The sequence below is a fragment of the Alexandromys fortis genome, unplaced genomic scaffold (assembly GCF_014885135.2).
Source record: "Alexandromys fortis isolate MF-2015 unplaced genomic scaffold, M_Fortis_MF-2015_v1.1 scaffold_13, whole genome shotgun sequence".
NCBI lineage: Eukaryota > Metazoa > Chordata > Mammalia > Rodentia > Cricetidae > Alexandromys > Alexandromys fortis.
The window spans coordinates 15,133,806-15,147,256 of NW_026067908.1; the positions used below are offsets into that span (position 1 = coordinate 15,133,806).

The window sequence follows — 13,451 nt, forward strand, 5'->3', positions numbered from 1 at the left end:
ACAAACACTGAGGTAAAATGCATTAAGTCTTCCCAGTAACCTGGTTCCTATATTCTCCCTTCTATTTCCATAGCTCTTATTAGCTGTAAGCTAGGATGTGTGAATAACAATATATGTAGTTACATATAAGTATGCATGTGTATACATATATAAGTTTTCATATGTGTGTGTTTCATATATTAGTCTACATATATAACATACTTCATGTGTTCACATGGATATAAAATATATAGATACACTTTTGATCATTTAGTCTCTTCATTCATATCTTAACAGCATCCCAGCTTTATTTTGGAGAAGGTACATGCTTTCCATTGTGTGAACTTCTTAATGGGGCTATAAACCCATTTGTGAAGGGTTCTTGTAACTGTCAACATAACAGAATTTAGGATTCCCCAGGAAGAATTTCAACAAAAGGGTGTCTGAATTAGTTTGACTTAGGGGGTGTCTTTGAGAGATGGTCTTGATTATGCTAATTTCAGAGGGAAGATCTGGTGCCCGGGGAAGCACCATTCCCTAGGAAGGAGACTGTGAACCATGAAAGTGTGGAAAACACTAACAGATTCACTGTTATCGGTGGATGCAATGTGGCCAGCTGTTTCAATTTTCTGCTACCTTGACATTCCAAAACTGATTGCCTGAACCCTGGAATTGTGAGTTAGCTAAGCCATTTCTTTCTTAATTTGCTTTTGCCCAGGTAACTTATGAGGATCATAAGAAACAAAACTAAGACATCATTTAAGTCTTCTAGCAGAGGACCAAACATATGACCTATCTAGGTTAGCAAAAAGTTCCCTCCTCTCCTGGATGTCAACCTCTGATACCTAGAAGCATTGTCTGCCTTGGACTCCCTGTGGCCACAGAGCTGGGACCCAGAGAGGCAATTTTCACCGTCCTTCCTGTCCTCCAGTGTGATCTCTCCTGTCTTACTCCAGCCCTGTAGCAACCTGCTTGCCGGTGCTTTTCCTCCCACCCTACCTTCTTTCTTTGGGGAATCTGCCATCCCTTTGTTCTTTGGTTCAAATTCAGCTTTACTTGAACATGAAGACGAACTGTGTGTGTTTTAATAAAAATATTGTATTCTAGAGTCTTGGATCTTTTACAGGTTGTAGGACCAAAGGAACTTAAATACTTGCTTTTGTTTGATTTCTTTTTTTGAAAAAAAAAATCCTCACTGTACATTGAAACTACTCATCTACAACTTTCTGGAGTCGTGGTCGTTCAAGCAGAGTCAACTAGAAGGGCAATGCAATTTCCCACAGGATTTTCTCCTTTTCCTTTTAGACCTCAACATTTCCTCTGACTTCAGTCTTCTTGCTAATGTGGATGTCAGGTACCATTATCTAGTTCTCGTCTGCTCTTGCAGCTTTGTGTTACTCACTTCAGAAAAGCAATCAATTGTTCAGCGTTAATACAAAAAAGAAAAAGATCACAAATTATTGTTGTTGTTGTCAAAGTTGTTCTTTGTTTTAACTCGTTCTCATCTTAGCTCCCAGTACAGCACTGCTTTCCTCCAGCATAGTCAGAGCCTGGGAACTTAAGAAAGAACTGATCTGTGAATATGTGTCTCAAGGGAAGAAATTCTAGAAAAGGAACAACAGCCAGAAGGTGAGGGCAGTAAATATTTCTTGATATGTTCAAGAATATCAGGCAGTTTGATGGACAACTGAACCTATTTTATTTCTGTAAGTTTTCACAGGTGAAATTAATAATATCACATGTGGGTGCTGGTGGAAGAGTATACAAGCAATTATAGTATAGACAATGGTTTACTATCTTTGTGTGACTTGAGTTGTCCAATCCCCCTTGCCCTCCATGAATTAAACTGAAAATTAGATTAATAAGATTATCAACATCATCATTACTACTAATACCATAGAATTAGTATGCTAGTGTATCTAGAAAGGACCAGAATTAATAGTCTTATCCTGTCTTTGCCATTTATATCATACAATTAATTTTCCATATAGAAGTAATAAGTTCATTTAATACTTTCCCAAGCTCCCCATGCTCCCAATTTACTCAGGAGATCTTGTCTTTTTCTACTTCCCATGTAGATTATTAGATCCATGTATGTCTCTCCTAGGGTCCTCATTGTTGTCTAGGTTCTCTGGATTTGATTTGTTGGTGGTTTTCTTTGCTTTACGTTTAAAAACCACTTATGAGTGAGTACATGTGATAATTTGCCTGAGTTACCTCAGGCAAAATGATGTTTTCTAGCTCCATCCACTTGCCTGCAAAATTCAAGATTTTTTTTTGAGGGGAACAGAGAACAATGTAGAGCTAAATAAAAAAAAGAAATGAGAAAAAATATTTAAAAATGCTTTACATTTCATCAGAAAATAAGACTCACTTTGGAATGATCAAAGTACAATGTACATAATTCTCAGAGAATTAATAAAAATAATTTTAAGATTAAAACAGAGTCCATTTAATGACCACATTATTTTAATAAAAACACTGTCTTACTCATGTGGAAATTACATAATAGTTAAGGAGCAAAGTGCTATAGAATTACCTATAAACACACATGCTCCTGATGGTTTCTCTGAGAAAAATAAATCATGGAAGGGAAATAAGAAAGGGTGAAAAGACAACAGTAGCTTCAAGACCATCAGTATGAGAGTTCAAAGGAGGTGGCACTTAAGAGACACTTTATGAAAGCAGGAGCAGGAGTCCTATGAATTTCAGAGGAGAGCTTTCTGGCACAATGTGTTGCAAGCACGGAGGACACTGAATCATAGAGAATAACAATGGCAGAAAGAGGAAATGGGTACTCAAGGACCAGCTCAGCCTAAGCTACAGTGAAGAGCCACGGGACTTGGTGTGAGTACAAGGGAAATTCCATGGAGGATAGAGTCCAGGGCTTACTAAGTCACGTGTTTAAACTGTCAGATAATGTCTCTGGAAGCCCTGTAGATTCCAGACTGAACGTGGACTTAAGACTAGAAAAACTACAGCATGCAATGTCAGCTTCCTGGTATGAGAGCTGGTGGCATGAACCAGGGAGCAATCAGATGGAAGAACAAGAAGGGATTTGAGACTCAGTATATTTTCCACAGTAGAATTAAAATGTTCACTGGGGAGCTGAGAGAAAAATAAAAACCCTCCATTTCTTCACTGTAAGAAAGAAAGAGGGAAAGACAAGACTGTCTTAATTAAAGCATGTCATAGTATATCCATGGTTGTATCATTTTCCCAATCAGCTCTACAATGAATTGTAGAGATTCCTGTAAATAAGAAATATCTTCTTGAACCACATAAAAACATTTTTAGATACTGGTAAGATCCGGAATTTTTTGGTTCTCATATTGTCAACAAACACCAAGCAGATTCGAATCCTGATGAGCTGAGAGAATTCATTGATGCTTTCCTAAAGGAAATGGGAAAGGTAAAGAAGACGCTGCCTGTATCATCTTCTTATGGAAGAATTAAAGGTTTAATAGTTTGATGCTAAAACAGGCTACCGCAAACTTAGTGGTTTAAAATAGCAGGGTTTTTTAAAGTTACAGTTCTACAAGACGAAAATACACAATAAGATTTCCTTATTTTCAGTGTACTAACTGTACACTGTGTATCTATGCTATCTAAATTAGAAGGCTCTCTGGGGAATCAATTTTGAGGGCTCCACAGCTTCTGGATGTCTAAATGCCCATGTGTGCAGGGTTTGGAACAGTTATTATACTCTTCATGATTTATGCATCCTTTATAAGTACGCTCTGGAACTCAGGAAGTATTGACTGAGTTTCTGAATTGGATTGGTGAGAAGGAATATGTTGAACATGGCTGTAAATTTGAAAGGGGAGGCAGCATATCTAAATCTGCTTGACTTAAATAAATAGTTCAGACTTCTAGAGTCTGACCCCAGGTCATTTATTTTAGCCATATTAAAGCACAGCACACTTTTTAAAAAATAGTTTTCTGATAGCAATTGACTGAGTCCTATGAACATAACCAATCTTAAGGCATGTTTATAATGAAATTCCTTACAAAGTACACTTGGCTTCTTTCACAAAGATGGGCACTGTTGACTCAAATAGTGCTCAAGGTTTAGGATCTAGGGAGGACTGTGGTAAGCATAATTACTGTAGAAATCAGGTTTGGCTTGGTCCAAGATAACATAGGAGGCAGATGAACTTAAAAGCAATGCTCAAGATTTAGGGGGAAGCCGGGCGACGGTGGTGCACGCCTTTAATCCCAGCACTCGGGAGGCAGAGGCAGGCAGATCTCTGGGAGTTCGAGGCCAGCCTGGTCTACAAGAGCTAGTTCCGGGACGGGCACCAAAGCTACAGAGAAACCCTGTCTAGAAAAACAAAACAAAAACAAAACAAAACAAAAAGATTTAGGGGGAAAGGGTTTGAGATAAACCTTAATTCAAAAGGATTTGGGTGAAGTCTCGCCCTACAGATGGTAAAGAATCAATCAGTTTGCAAACTGCATCCATTCCCAGAATTCTTGGAGGAAGACAAATAAGCATCTCCTTCCTTGGAAGAGACAAGGATACTTTTTTAATTTTCCTGGCTTCTCCAGTGCTTATCTGTGCACAAGGACCTCTTGCCCACTACAGCTAAACTTGTAGGTGCTTCCTCAAACTCCATGCTAGGACCCATTTCTCTTTTCGACTTTCCATCTCTTCTACTCTGATCCTAGGCCCCTTCTTCTACACTCTTTTGATGACATTGGGGCTACTTGGTTAAATTAGATCTTCTAATTTCAAAATCTCTTTATTAATCACATCTACAAAACATCTCTTTTGACAAACTAGGTAATGTGCACATATTCTAGGGATATGTATGTAAGTGTTTAAATTTTATTTAGTCTTATTTCATCTACCTGAGATGAATAAACATAGTGCCAGTATTTTATTTTTGTTGAGTGGCAACAACTCAAGAAAAAGGCATGGGTTCATGGATTGAATGGTAGTTGGCTTATATCCCTGAAATGTCAAAATATTTCCTTTACATTCTGCATCTCCGTTCTCTTACCCATCTCTGAAGAACTGTGAAAAGGGCAAAAGTAGCAATTAACCTTGAGAACTGCATTTTATTTCAAGTCATACCCACTTCAGAACACAAGAAACATTGAGCTGCATGCTAAAATTTACCCTTACGGTCTAGATGAGAATTTAACCTCTCTCTTTTCTCTTTATCACCACTGTCCATCCTTTTAGACAGGACTCACTAACATTGACAAATTGGATGTAGTTTTGTATTCAGTGGGCTGAAGACACCATTGCATCAACATTGTCATCTGTGACTCATGAAGTTTGGACACCTGTTCTTGCAATGGGCAGAGGGTGAACATCTTGCACCTTATATTTTTATCTTACTGGAATAATAAACATTAAGTACATTGTCTTCCCATGGGAGATGGTGCTGGTCATATTATGTTCAGGTATGGGCTATTAACATGAGAAATAACATTGACAAATTGAAGTTTCCAGAGGCAGGGTAAAGATAATGGGATCTGATAAGAAATAAATTTTGAAAACAGAGGTTTCAACTGTAAAAGTTATAAAAGTTAGTTAGCAATGGCTTTGTCTCACACTGTGGAGTTACATTATTAGTCTGGGCATTCAGAAAATAGTTTGACTGTTAGCTATTCACTATGTGGTTTTTAAACTTCACAAAATGAAAAGTGCCCTCTCAAGGAATGTGTCTTATTTCAACTTCATAAAATATGCAACGGAATAAAGGAAATCTAAAGTGACTTAGGTCACACAGCTAATGTGTGATACCATTGATATTGGTTTTATTTGGGGAATTTACTGCTATGAAGAGACACCATGACCACAACAATTCTTAAAAAGAAAAACATTTAATTGTGGGTGGTTTGCTTCTGGTTTCAGAGGTTTAGGTTCAGTCCAAAATCATCATGACACAGAGCACTGTGACCTGCAGGCAGACATGGTGCAGAGTAGCTGAGAGTCCTATATCTTGAAAGCAGCAGGAAGTTGACTGACACACTGGGTGACACACTGGGTGATATCCTGGCCATATGAAACCCTAAAGCCCATCCCCATGGTGTCACACTTCCTCCAACAAAGCCACACCTCCTAATAGTGCCACTCCTGATGAGATTATGGGGACCAGTTATATTCAAATACCACAATATTGAATGTTAAGTCTGTCAAAGGCACATTCTCTTTACAGTCTAATGGCTTCTCAGAATTTGCAAGCATGAGAGTGTGGTTCCATTAACCTGAGTGAAAGAAGTTTTCTGTTAGCAATTGGGAAAGGGCATTTGTGATACCTCTGCTTACTTGTCAAGTCTTAGAGAAGATCATTTTCCTGTGGTTGTTTCCCTCCAGATCACTTCCTAGGGTAAAGACTTTGTGTTTAGGGGCAAAAAAAAAATAACCCTCTAGATAAATGAATATGTATTTTCCAGCAGCCAGAGAAGACTACAAATTTCATTGAAGAAAACCTCATCTGCAGCACTCTGGATCTCTTCTTTGCTGGAACAGAGACAACATCCACGACCCTGCACTTGGCTCTGCTCTACATGGCAGTCTATCCAGATGTCCAAGGTGAGCATGTGATTTGCACGTGGACAAGGTAGAATGGTGTTTCTAGAATTTGTGTCTCAGAAAGGACTAAACGATGGCAATGGTGGAGTGGGAAAAGTTGGAAGACTGTGATGCAATGTGAACTTAGGGATAGACATGTCCTGAAGATGTTTTGTCAGCATCTTGATTGCCAGGATACAGATATTAGAGACTGTTTCCCTAAGTAAAAACAGAAGTCAAAGGGCACAGGTGGTCTCAGGTAAGAGTGGCATTACCGCATGAGCATCCACTGCTGTGATCCTTTGTAACTATACATTGGCATTTTCCCCTGGATACTGTAGAAACTCCAAAGTTTGCTATCTGGCATCCTGTGCTTCACTTCTCTGACTTCAAGCATCACCACCCTTTCATGAGATCTTGCTCTGTTACATTTCTTCTCTTTTCACTGAACTTACTCTTGCCTCAAACTTAAAACATTTGTCTTCTCTCTACCAAGAATGCACTGTCTTAAGTTCTCCCCCATCTAGAAGAATCATCTCAGATAATACCTCCTTATGATGCTTCAGATTCCTCCAGGGATTTCTTTTTTTTTTTTTTTTTTTTTGGTTTTTCGAGACAGGGTTTCTCTGTGGCTTTGGAGCCTGTCCTGGCACTAGCTCTGTAGACCAGGCTGGTCTCGAACTCACAGAGATCCGCCTAGCCTCTGCCTCCCGAGTGCTGGGATTAAAGGCGTGCGCCACCATCGCCCGGCACCTCCAGGGATTTCTGACTGGGAAATTACTGCCATTCTCTTACTCCAGAGATGATGTGGAGGAAGCATATATATCCTTCTGCTCACAGATAAGCACTAGTTGTGCCAGTAATGTTAAACACAGTGTTGTCTCTACAAAGAGAGAGATATGTAACCTGTTTTCCACTCAAAATTTTGAAAGCAGACATAGTTTATATCCTAGTGATATTTGCCCTATCTGGGTGGCCAGGCTACACCCAATGCTTCCTTAGACATTTATCTTTTACAGATTTTCTTAGAAGCTGTCTTCATGGAAGATGTCACTTTACAGACAGTTTCGAAGTTGTCATGTCTTAAGGTTTTTCTTATACACATACAGTTGAGTTTAATATCTCCAACAAACGTTTTCCAAATTTCCAAACAAACTTGAATATCCCTAAAAAATAAAAACTAATCTAGGTCCGAGTCTGGATGTTTGAACAAACACTACTACTGAATCATATTGAACCAAGCTACTGTTTTTTTAATCTCCCACAAATCTGTACTTGGTTGGCAGAGATCCACCCCTCCCGGATGGCTGCCACTGCCAATGTCTCAGTGTGCCTCTACTGTTAGCTTTGCACATTGATTTTTGTCTCTCTATTGATTGAGGGACAGTGGTTCAGTCCATTTTTTTCTTCCTCTTAGGTGTAGAAGATTTTAGTACATGAGGATAGGAATACTTTCATTTCATGAAACATCTTATTTTCTAAATTGTGATTAAGTATTCATTAAAGTCCCATAATACCTATTTAGTAATTTTAGAAAAAACACTCAATTAAACAACAAGATGGAAATACAAAATTTAATAGATGTTCCTAGTTTCTCCAAGAAAAAGTATGGACAGTGATTGATGGAGTGATTGGCTACAAGAGGCAGACAAGCTTGCCTGACCAAGAGTTCATGCCCTACTTTAATCCATGAGGTACAGAGGATGGGCAACATCATACCCTTAATGTTCCCAGGGAAGTGAGAGTTGACACCAAGTTGACTGAATTCCATCGGCTAAAAGTAACTCCCAACTTTAGGTACATAAGTCCATGTTAGATATCAACTACCATACCAAACCTTTAAAGGTGGAAGGTATTCATGTCCTAAGAAGTTATTTTAATGGGGAAGTGGACATCTGGTGAAGTATTCCATGTATTTAAATGGATATTCACACATTGAATATCCATTGTTGGCTGTGGTGTTGGGGTTTGGATCAAACATGTTTAGGCAAAATCTAGCTGTATTTCCCTTGGATAATCTAATCTTCCTGTGTTAATTTTTGCATGTAGGTAGCATGCATAACTTTCCATCAGACTTTATCTACTTGGGCAGGTCTCAGGACTAGGAACCTGCATGCTGAGTTTAGGAAATTCTTTACAATCCTCAAAAGATCACATATAAAGATATAAAACACATTTGAGGCACATGGATCAACACCAGAGAGAGAGAGGCTAACATCTCTAACAATGTCCCCATGGACATATTTCCAGCTTTTACTTACAACCCCAAAGTATCTCAAAGAAAGACATCCCATAGTGAAATATCAGTTTAAAGAATAGGAGGAACGGGAGCAATATTTATAAGGCAATCATGACGTTCAGCAGACTTTTTTCTCTTCCACAATATCATCCTAATTTTTTAGAGTAATCATCTCCCATTTGCTAGATTGGAAAGTTAAGTCTCAGGGAAACTGAATTGACACCAAAGCACTTTCTTCTACAAAGTGACAAGAGATAGGCTCCAGAACCAAGCCTGCCCTGAGGATTCATACTGGCCCATGTTCCATCCACAGGAGTTACTGCATTTGACATTAGAGCATCTCATTTCTTTTTTACTCCATGAATCCCTGTCCAACTCCCTGTCTTAAGAGACCTTATGCTGATCACATTACTACCCATCTCTCCTGGCCACCAGCGTTCCCTCTCTATAATACACAACTGAAACTCCCTCCCATGCTGTCTGATGACCTGTCACTGAGGATCTAGGTCAGTTATCTCAGACCCATGAATATATTGTTCTTGGAGATGCTCTACAGCATCATATTCAGAAAAGATCATCCACCCATCTCTAAACAGCCACCTTATATTTAGAATCAGAGGGGCAGCCACTGTATTTACCATCCCTTCGTCAGTGAAAATCTCGTGGCTGGAAATTGATTTCTCAATTATCCAGGTGTGTTTGCATTTTTCCTATTCATTTACTTAACCCTTCCCACAGACTTTGAACATCAACTCTGACACCAGTCCAGGGTATTGAGAAATCTAAATAACTATGTGCAGTGGAGGCTATAAGTCATGGCTTTGCTAGCAGAAAGACCTGGTTCTAGTAACGACTCCACTTTCTGCAACTATGTGAGCATATTACGTAACCATAAAGAGTTTCAGTTTTTTGACTCAAACCTTTTCATAAGATCCAAGTAGAAGTAAAATGAGATTAGGTGTGCAGGGTATTATACTCAGAATTAAAGCTAATTTTTAGCTCAAGCCAATATTTATTAAAAACCACCAAACCTTGACTTGGGGTTGGAGGGGACTAAGAACATGGAGTCGCTACTTGAAAGCCATGAGGACTGCCCAGAAGGAAGCCCTCTGCCTCTCTGTGGATGAAGGGAAGGTAGAGTGAGGAGCAGGACAACCGTGATGTGCCAGTGTATGAGTCTACCAAAACAGATTAAATGTCACATTAAGTGAGAAATTGAAAAGGAGGTAACAGAATCCAGAGAGATTTAAAGAATCTCCCAGAAGTACTGGTGAAAGAACAGCATGGGGGAAAGGCTCAAGATAGGGATCATACACGTGCCTGTCAAAGCAGGAGTTCTTTCTTATGCATCTGCACATCTTTGACTAACTGTGGTGTGACTCTATGTTATGCCTCATTAACTTTCTGTGGAAGAGAACAGAGAAGTAGAAGATATATTACCATGGACCTGACCTTTGTGAACGGCAAGATTTAATATCTTCCTTTGCTTACAGGACCTTTCTGTAGACACATATCTTAACCTCTTCCAATTATGCAGATATATTTGTAACAAAGAGAAGTATAGACATGCTGATAAAATTTCCTATGAAGTAATTACAATCCATGACTAAAAGCTGCATGTATAAAAGGGAAATAATGGGTGCATAGTTCAAAAGACAGTAGAGAAGTAGATTGGTGAGGGTGGAAAGTTCAGGACGTCAAGAGTCTCAGGCATAGGAGCTTGAGAACCACTCCCTTATCTGTCTACCTGGGTATGCAGGCTACATTTCAAGCTATGACACTTTGTTACCTTCTGTAGAGAACAGTGACCCTACACAATTTGACTAGGCTACACAGGGACCCCAAAGAGTGGCCCAATCCAGGTGCTTTGAATCCAGAGCACTTTTTGTATAATGGGCAGTTTAAGAAGAGAGAATCTTTTCTGCTGTTCTCAATTAGATGTGATTGGCAAGAGAGGGTTCAGAGCTCCTCCTTGGTCCTTCTGCACTCTTCTCCCTGAAGCAGAGGTGTATACTGTGCATGTGGCCCTGCCTGTGGCTCCACCCCACTGTCGCTGTGAACAGGGACTGCTGCAGATCACCCTTATTTCTCTCTGGCTCTATTTTATACAACATGGGGGAAGAGACCCAAATATTGCCTCTTCTTCACAAGGAAACCTGGATACCTGCCATATTGCTAAAGTAATGAAGTGTTCATAACTATTTTAACAGGATGATCTCCTACATTTTACTCAGAAATAGAACTGTGTATTAATAAAGACATTGGATGAGGCTAGGGAGAATGACTACTTACTTAACACAATGAGAACACAATACAGCAATTTTAAATGGCACCTGCTGAACTGGATCAGGTTCTGCTCGACACACATTCCTCTAAAGATCAACACTTATTATCTATACTTTTCTATACTTATCTATACTTTCAAATAGAGTTAAGACATATTCATGGTGAAAACAGGAAAGGTCTCTCCTGGCATAAAACTTCTGATAAAATAGATACTATAAAGTCTAGGCATTCCTTCTGAACTTCCTTGTGCATACAGTCTCAGATTTTGTATTATAGCACAGCATTGTAACCACACAGTTCAACTGAAACTCTTTCTGCTTGCTGCTTAGGACGTGAATTTCTGAGAAGCTTCCCCTGATGTGTGCTGCAACGGTGGTGAAAGGAATCTCAGATGCTCATGCATCTAAATTTTTATTTACCTTCTGGATAGAGTAGTTTACACATAAGTGCCTGTATATACCACAGCAATTGGTTGGGGTCAAATCACAACATCCAAGATTAAAGCATTTCTTTCCATCTTGTGGTTGTCACATATTGAACTTATGTTGCCACTCTTGGTGGCAATGCCTTTACCCACTGAACAATCTTGCTAGCTCCACTAGATGCCTTTAAGAGGAGAAAGAAGACTTTAGGACAAGAGAATATTAGACTATTCGTCTTCGGATCTTAAAAATCTCTTTTGTGTATGTGCTTCTTTTTCCCCTCATGCAAAAAGTTTTTTTTTTTTTCCATTTTCATTACTTTAAAAAAAACAACCAGTGATTCACTGGTGTCTTATTATTTGTCTTATTATTCAGAATTTTGTTACATCTTTTAATTACATATTTCATTAAAAAGTGCATTGCCTCAGGTTGTTTTCTATTGCTCTGATAAAAACCATAACCTCAAGCAAATAGGTAATAAAGGGTCTCTTTCATTTTACATTACATACTTCTTCACAAAGGCAAATCAGGGCAAGAACTCAAGGTAGGAACCTGGAAGAAGACACCGTGTTCTTTACTGGCATGTCCCCAATGGTTTTCTCAGCCAGCTTTCTTAAACATCCTGGTACTGCCTACCCAGAAGTTGGACTACTGTATTGATCTTTAATCAAAAAAAATGCCTTATACCCTTTCCTATAGGCAATCTTATGGAGACATTTCTTCAGTTGCGGTTCCCTATTTCCAGATGACTCAATTTTATATCAAGTTGAAAAAAAAAAACAATAACAACAAAATCCCAACAAACCAGAACTCATATGATCTCATGTAATCAAACTCATTCATTAAGTGTTATAGAGAAAATGAACAGATATCTTTCTTATAATATAGGCAAACTCAAAATATTCTAAGAATATGTATTTTTGTAATAGGGATTAAAGCTAAGTTTTACACTTCTACTCTGGTTTTCTATTATAATCAGATTGCAATTAGCCTCACCATTTAGGGTCATTTTCACTGAGTTCATATGTATCAGTTAGTGTCTTGCTGTATAACAAGCAGTCTGAAATAGTATTACTCATAATTACTGTTTGCAGCATATAGATTAACTCAGAGGCTCTTAAGTGTGTAGTGAGCAATCTAAGTGACTGACGGTCTATGAAAACTTCAGGCGAACAACAGTTTTCTCCTCACATTATCTCTCCAATCCATCAAACTAGTTGGCTATACATATGGTAATGATAAAGTACAAAAGAAAAAAAAACATAATCACATATTTCTGCTGAAGCGCAGGCTAGACACAGTCACACAGTAAGTTCTATTGCATATTGATGGCCTAGCCACACAGCAGGTATGCTCTAACTTAAGGGAAAATAAATTACTAGTCTTTGATAGGAATGGCATCCCCCACTTTCTCTAGACTTGCAACAGGAAACCTCCCTGGAAGAATGAAGTACAGATATCAGAATCTTTGCTCTTGACAAAAATAAGTAGATATGGGTTTATTATCTCTTCTTTTTCAGGACAAACTGCAAAGTAATTCTTGAAGATTGCAGTCTTTATTTATAGTCCATAACAAAGGACAGATTATGGCAAACGAGACCTTCCTTCCACATTAACAGAAAAAATCATGGGCTCATAGAAGCTAGGCCTTGAAAGAAGGTTAACAATAGCCTGAGCTATTTCTCTCATGTTAGTAGAAGAGCAATTTTGTGTTTTAAAGATGATCCAAGTATAGATTTAATCAGATCTTTCTATCATGCAGAAAAATACCTGCCATAAGGAGTTGTAAGAACCAAAGAATTTTGGTTCCTAATATCAGAATAATTTATTAATTTATACAAAAATATTAAAATGGAGCATCTCTTGTCTCATCAATCACTCACTAGGTATATGCAACAGACCTTGCCAAAAGGCGAGTTTGGTGGGAGTATCTTCTCAATTCAGATTCCCTCATTTTAAATGACTCTAGTTTGTACAAAACTGACATAAAACTAGC

General features: G+C 38.5%; 1 pseudogene; it reads left to right on the forward strand.

Moving 5' to 3' along the window:
* The window catches only part of LOC126498099 (cytochrome P450 2J4-like), a 43,655-nt pseudogene that overhangs the window by 26,909 nt on the left and 3,295 nt on the right, over window positions 1-13,451 (forward strand).